The sequence below is a fragment of the Desmodus rotundus genome, chromosome 4 (assembly GCF_022682495.2).
Source record: "Desmodus rotundus isolate HL8 chromosome 4, HLdesRot8A.1, whole genome shotgun sequence".
NCBI classification, from domain to species: domain Eukaryota; kingdom Metazoa; phylum Chordata; class Mammalia; order Chiroptera; family Phyllostomidae; genus Desmodus; species Desmodus rotundus.
Window position 1 is genome coordinate 43612656 of NC_071390.1, and position 6479 is coordinate 43619134.

A 6479-nucleotide genomic window follows, 5' to 3' on the forward strand; every position below is an offset into this window, starting at 1 on the left:
TTGGAGTCTGACACTAACCTGGGGTGACAAGTGTCAGGATTGTACTGCAGCACCCTAATGAGTGTTTCTGTTTAAAGACACCTTAGTTAATATATGTTGTTGCTTTATTAACACTGAAATTATGGCCAAGAGCACTATAACTCATATCTGAGGAGAGCTTATCTGACGTGTATTTTCTGTGTGATGCCTTCTTCACTGAAGTACACTCGACAGCAGTTCAGCACTACGCTTTGGGGGCCATTTTAAACAGCAATATCACCCCCCAAAAAGCACAAGAATGTGAAAAATGTAGCACTCAATAAACCGCAAGAGACGCATATTATAAGAGCTGAAACAAGAAGGCAGAGCATTGCCATGGTTAACCTCAGCTGGGAACATAAACATTGGGCGACACAAGTTTTTTCCTGCTCTGTGATGTCTGCAAATGACCGCAAAAATGCCACACGTTGTTTGGAGCTACAAGTGAATTTTAGTGAGTAGGTGATTTCACAGATATAGAATCCCTGGGTAGTTAGGCTCAACTGTATATGTATAGTGTGTGTGATATCAGCTACTGTACTAGTAATTTATGATTCCATCTATAACCCAATTCTTTTAGTTTGGGGTGTAAATATAATTGATCAAAGTCATCTATCCCACATCCTATATAAGAAATTCAGTGTGCTTCCAAAGACTTCTGTGAAATCCTGGAGGCATGCATTTGATAACTGGACCGAGGTCATCTTCCTCCTACGACTTTCATCTTGTTTGTCCCTGCGGCTGCTTTCCTCCATACCAGCCCATGGTGTTATTCAGCTTCTTTGCCTTGATTTTCTCTGAAAGACTCACACAGGCCTTTCGTTCATATAGCAGGCTTTGGGGGAGGCTTGGGAATGAAAAACTTGGTTACGTGCCATAACACAAACAAATTAGAATATTAAACATCCTTGTCTTAAACTTCAGTGCTTTAGTCCCTGCACCCCAGCTAATGAAAATTTTAATAGTTGCTATATCTGAGTCTTTGTTAAAAAATGAGAGGCTACTTACCTATTTCAGATTGTAACCTTAACATCACTGGCCAAAGCTTTCCACCTTTTTTTTCATCTTTCCTAATAGTATCTGTACATAGAGAACAGATTTAGTTTTACTAAAATGGATTATGATCGCTGCTCTTTGAGAGACATAATTGCTATGGTAGTTTTAGTAACATTTTTTTCTTCTATGTTACTGATGTCAAACCCAGTTAATCCTCATGAAATATCTGAAAAAGTTTAATTCCAAATTTATAGGTTACCTAAAGGCCCAGACATGTTAAGTAACTTGTCCAAGTTAATAGAGCTTATTACAAGGAATTCATGCTAGGTCTAAGAGGCCAAACCACCACACTGGATTTGCTTACTTCCCAGTTCTCTAACTTCCCAAACAAGGGCTGTCTGGGTTAGTAGGAATATGCTGCACCATGTACTATAATTACAGAGAGACATCTATGATCAAATTGAATGCTGAAAATATCCAAATTAAAAACACAAGTTTACTCTTCCTGTTCATGAAGATATGTTACTCTTCATGATATACATGTTAAAGGAGATGTTGAAAGGCCAGAAGTAAAAATTGAATTGTCGCTCTTTATACAGTACTACATAACCCAGGAAAAGAGATTTTAAGTGTGTACTTAATTATACTGGTTAATTAGTTACATGCAGCATTATAGTGGTGGTCTGATATTGTAAGGCAACTTTGAAAAGATACAGATTAAAGGAATAAAAGTAACAATGGTTGAAGCACTTCAGGTTTTATCAATGAATTTAAAATTTTAACTTGTAGCTAAGCACAGAGCTTTCTTCTGAATAGATATAGTATAGGAATGCACTTTTTTGTTTTCACACTTTTATTCAACTACAAGTCAGGGCTTCTTAGTAAGTTTGTGATTTAAATTTGTGAGCTATCGTCACAATCCAGTTTTAACTTTTCTGTCACCCCCACCCCTTATTTCCCTCAAGCTTATTTGCAATTCGTTCACTGTTCTGAACAGGCCTGAGAGAGGGAAGCACTTAGTGACACACAATCATTTTACTACTTGAAGAGAAAAGAAGCATCACCTGGTACCACCTGGTGTGGTTTAAGTGGACAGCAAGTTGATGTCTGAAGTCCTCAGAGTTGAGATTCTTTCCATGGGCTCACTAGATCAGCTACACATATTTATGGTATAAAACTGAAGCTCAACTTGAAAATATCCACAATTTACCTAAAATCTTCACCTGATAAAATTTTAAAGCTTTAATTTAAAAAACTAATGATACCTTTTCTTCCAGTAAGAGTACTTGGAGCCCCAACAGAGCTGATCTATGCTTAACAACTTAGTCTGAAGCAGGGGTGGGGTGGGGGTGCTTCAGGATCGTGGTCCACCTGCTCCCACACTCACCACCATTAGCTTTATAAAGAAAAGACTGTGGCTAAAGACACACAAATAGAAAGAGTGGTTATCTTTGGGAACTGGAAAATAAGGGAGTTTTTCCTTTTGACTTTATTTTTCTTGCTAGTATGTATTTATAATGCAAAAATTGTAATAAATTTTATTTTAGAAAGTAAATACTAAATTTCAAAATATTGCCAAAATGCCTAGCGAAGTCCCTGAGTTCCATGGCTATCACTGCCCTCCTGGAATCCGCCTGATTGGTGGCAGTAGTTCATGGGCTAAGTCGGAAGGCAGTGCTTCAGTGGGGGAAGCTTGCCTTAGGCTCAAAATGTGGCTCCCTTCCGGGGACTCCACCTGTTGTTACCTGGCTTCATGGGAGCTCAGTGCCTCAAGATTAATTACATTTCAACCAACAGTGTCCATATGGTGAAATGCAAAGTCATTCTGATAGTGTTACTAGAAAATAGTGCTTTATCACAGAAAAATTACTCAGAGAAACAAGAATTTGGGCAAGCAGTTGTGCAATTACATCAAATTGAATAAAAGTAATAAATGTAGAGTTTATATTCCAATTCTGGCTCTGATTTTTACTATCCACGTGACCTTGGGTAAGCCACTTGATGTCCTTCTGAATTTGTTTCTCAACTATAGGCTGGGGGTAATAAAAACACCTACATTGCAGGTTTGCTATGAGAATGATGTAAGCGTGGGAAAGGTGGGGCGCCGGTGCTGTCCTTGGTCCTGAAGCTGCCATCAGCAGTGCGAGACTGGAAACCTCAGGGAACGCGGGCGCGCAAACACACATTGCCGAGCTCGGGACCCAGGAAAGTATATTGAAAGACGCGGATTCCCACTGGCTGAACGGAGATCTATCCCTATGGCATAATAAATTACCGACCTGGGGCTGGGCATTGGCTCTGGCAGGCAGCCCATGGCGCCCCAGTGAAGACATAGCGTTGCCACTTCCTATATTCTTCTCCCTTTCGTGCTCTTCCCGAGCAAATGCAGTGTTTTAGATTGATTTTACTACATTTCTTTGAGTGGTTGAGGGAGTACAGAGGAGAGGTGTAATAGCAAATGGTATTTCTTCCCTGTGCAGACAGTGGGGGGAGGATCTTGGGCCTGATGAACTGTGGAGTGATTATAATGATCTTGAACTCTAATACTGGCACCCAAAGCAGAACAGCTGTTAGCCTTTTATCACAACCCTCCTCCCTCTTGGCTTTTACTTTTCTCTGTATTCATTCTCATTTTCCTGCTTACTTCTGTCTATCACAAATCATAGTTGTCAAAACAGGTTTCGTAATTCTTTCAGCCTTTGACTGAATTTTAAGCAGTTGGCTTAAAGGTTGGAGAAAAAAGTATTTCTGAATAAAGAAATTAGGCTATTATAAATTGGTAACCCTGGGTCATCTTGTTTCTTGGAACATAGCTGAAATTATTCTGTAAGAAGAAATTAGGGCATTTCATCTGTTGGTAGGAGTCAACTCTTCCAAAGAAAATATTCTACTCTGAACTTAACTAAAAATTAATTGATTTCAAATGTCCATTCAGTTTCCAGATTGTGTTCTTGACACAAGAGGTATTAAAAATCCTTGTCACTGCACTTGAGGAGGTTTATATTCAACCTCCTTTTTATAGTTTATTGCTTCTAGTTCTTTTTAGCATGTAAAGAATTGAAAAAGATGAAACTACTAGTAAATCATGGAATATCATAAACAGAAATGTAAACATTCTGATTTTTAACTGTAAGTGCTTGGCTGCCATCTACCCTCCAGGCTTTGAACTAACTATCATTTCCACCTTTTAAGGCCAGATAGCATCACATCAAAAGCTCCATAAAAGATACATGCTTTAAAAGTTTCAATTAATTAAATACTAGATTAAATAAAGTTAACAATAATTTCTTAAAGAAAGGTTTGCATGCATGTACTTTTTTCTTTCCAAGCTACTTTTGGCCTATTTCTGAAATTCCAGATTTTGAGCAGCAAAGACTTTTTCACAACCAAATGAACAATTGAGAACATGTTAGGGGCTGGCTCCCCCATAGAAGTGTGAGAGTTCAAAAAATTTCACATGAGCATATCATATGTGACAAAGGATGTTGGCTATCCATTCAGTGTCTTTTCTCTCTCTCTTTTTGACAATAAAAGAAATGTTAGTTTTCCTCTTGGTACATGGGAGCCTTGCAACAAAGTATACATTTCCCAGACACCCCGAAAGCTGTGAGGTGTTGTTATGTGACCAAGTTCTGGTCCACGGGATGTGAGCTGTGGTTAGGCATGCATTTTTCAGGCCATGCCCTGTTAAAAGGACGGGGTTTCCCTTTATTCTCTACTTCTTTACTTCTTTTTCCAATGGCTGGAATGCAAATATTATAGTAACAGCCATCTTGGACTATGCAGAAGCATGTAGCAAACTAGCCTTTTACCTCGCTGTTTTTCATTTACTTATCTTTGAGTACCAATGAAGTTGCACATCTTTTTTTATATACTTACTAGTCATTCAAACACAGTATTTAACTCAATGAGTTGAAAATGATTAACAAAGTACATCCAAAGAGATAAGAAAAAGAATAACAAAGATGTTTTTTTAACCTTTCTTAACTCCTAATGAGTGCATGTAAAACAATAATTTGTTCATAAGTACTGTATTAACTATGTCAAACAAATTTTTATATGAACTATGTTTCATCTGTATTCAGAATTACATAGAACTTAATTTCCTTTAGGATTTATTTTTAATCCTCTGGGTTGTTTGGTCATATGTTATTTGGTCTCCAAACATTTGAAATGACTAAATAGCTATATTTGTGGCATTAATTTCTAATTTTATTGAAATATAATTGGAGCAAATAGTCTGAATTATATACTAGTATTTTGGCATTTATTGAAATTATTCCAAGGGACTGAAATGGTTTATTTTTATAAATGTTGTAGGTGTATCCAAAAAGCCTATATTCCTCATTGTCTCTGTGTGTGTTTGTGTATTCCAATATATATTTAATACATTTAATATATTTAATAGATCAATTTGATATTGATTATTCATGTCTTTGATAGATGCTCTTTGAAGAATAAACAAAGACAATCTTGTCTCTTTGTTATATCAGTTTCTGAGAGAATTGTCTTATAAATCCACAACATAATTTTATAATTATAGTTGTTCTTTATAGGGTAAAGCTTTTTCCATTTATTTTGAAGATGTCTTATACTTATTTTGGTGTTTCCAAACAATTTCAGAAATTTATTGCCTTTACATTTTGGCTTGATTAGGTTTTTTCAATTATTGTGGCATTTGGAGTGCATTCTTATTTTGAGAGGGAAGTTTTATTTTAGTTATTATTTCTCTCTCTCCTGCTGTGCTCATCTGTTCTCCTATAATTGTCTTGTGACTATAAAAAGAAGGGTGGAATTTCAATACAAAGAGACATTTTCAAGGAGTTTCACCCAGAGAATCCAGAATCACCAAAAACTTCTGCTGAAAATATGGGACAGTGCAGAATGAAGGTGTAATTATGCAGGAATCTCTGGGAGGTGAGTCTGGAAATGGAGGCTGGAATCATAATGGTGAGAATCTTTGAAACAGAGCTCTTCATTTTATTCTTAAATACTTTGCTGTCTTGGCTTTGGTTCTTTACTAATAAAACAGGAAGAATATTTACTTAATATTATTCTCAAAGTTGCCATGATTTGAAGATCTGAAATTATACACTCTCAATGTCTAAAAAATTATCTCATTATTTTTCTGAAAACTGTATCTTCGGTAAATGCCTAATCTATGTAAGTGGTGTGCTTGACGTCTCTGGCTACCTCAATTTTACTTTTGTCATTATTTAGCAGTATCCTAAAGCTATTCAAGTGATGTGCCTAAACCAGATGGCTGCCACAATTTTACTGTTATCATTATTTAGTATTCTTTTGTATCAATAATTACCTAATTCAGCAGTGTTATCAGGAGACCAATTTGAATTTTAGCTGCTTAGTATTCCAGATATATAGAGTCAAACACTCCATCTTCTTATTTTGTCTTATTAGCACTTAATAGCTTGTATTGTATTACAAAAGTTTATTTAAATTTGTGT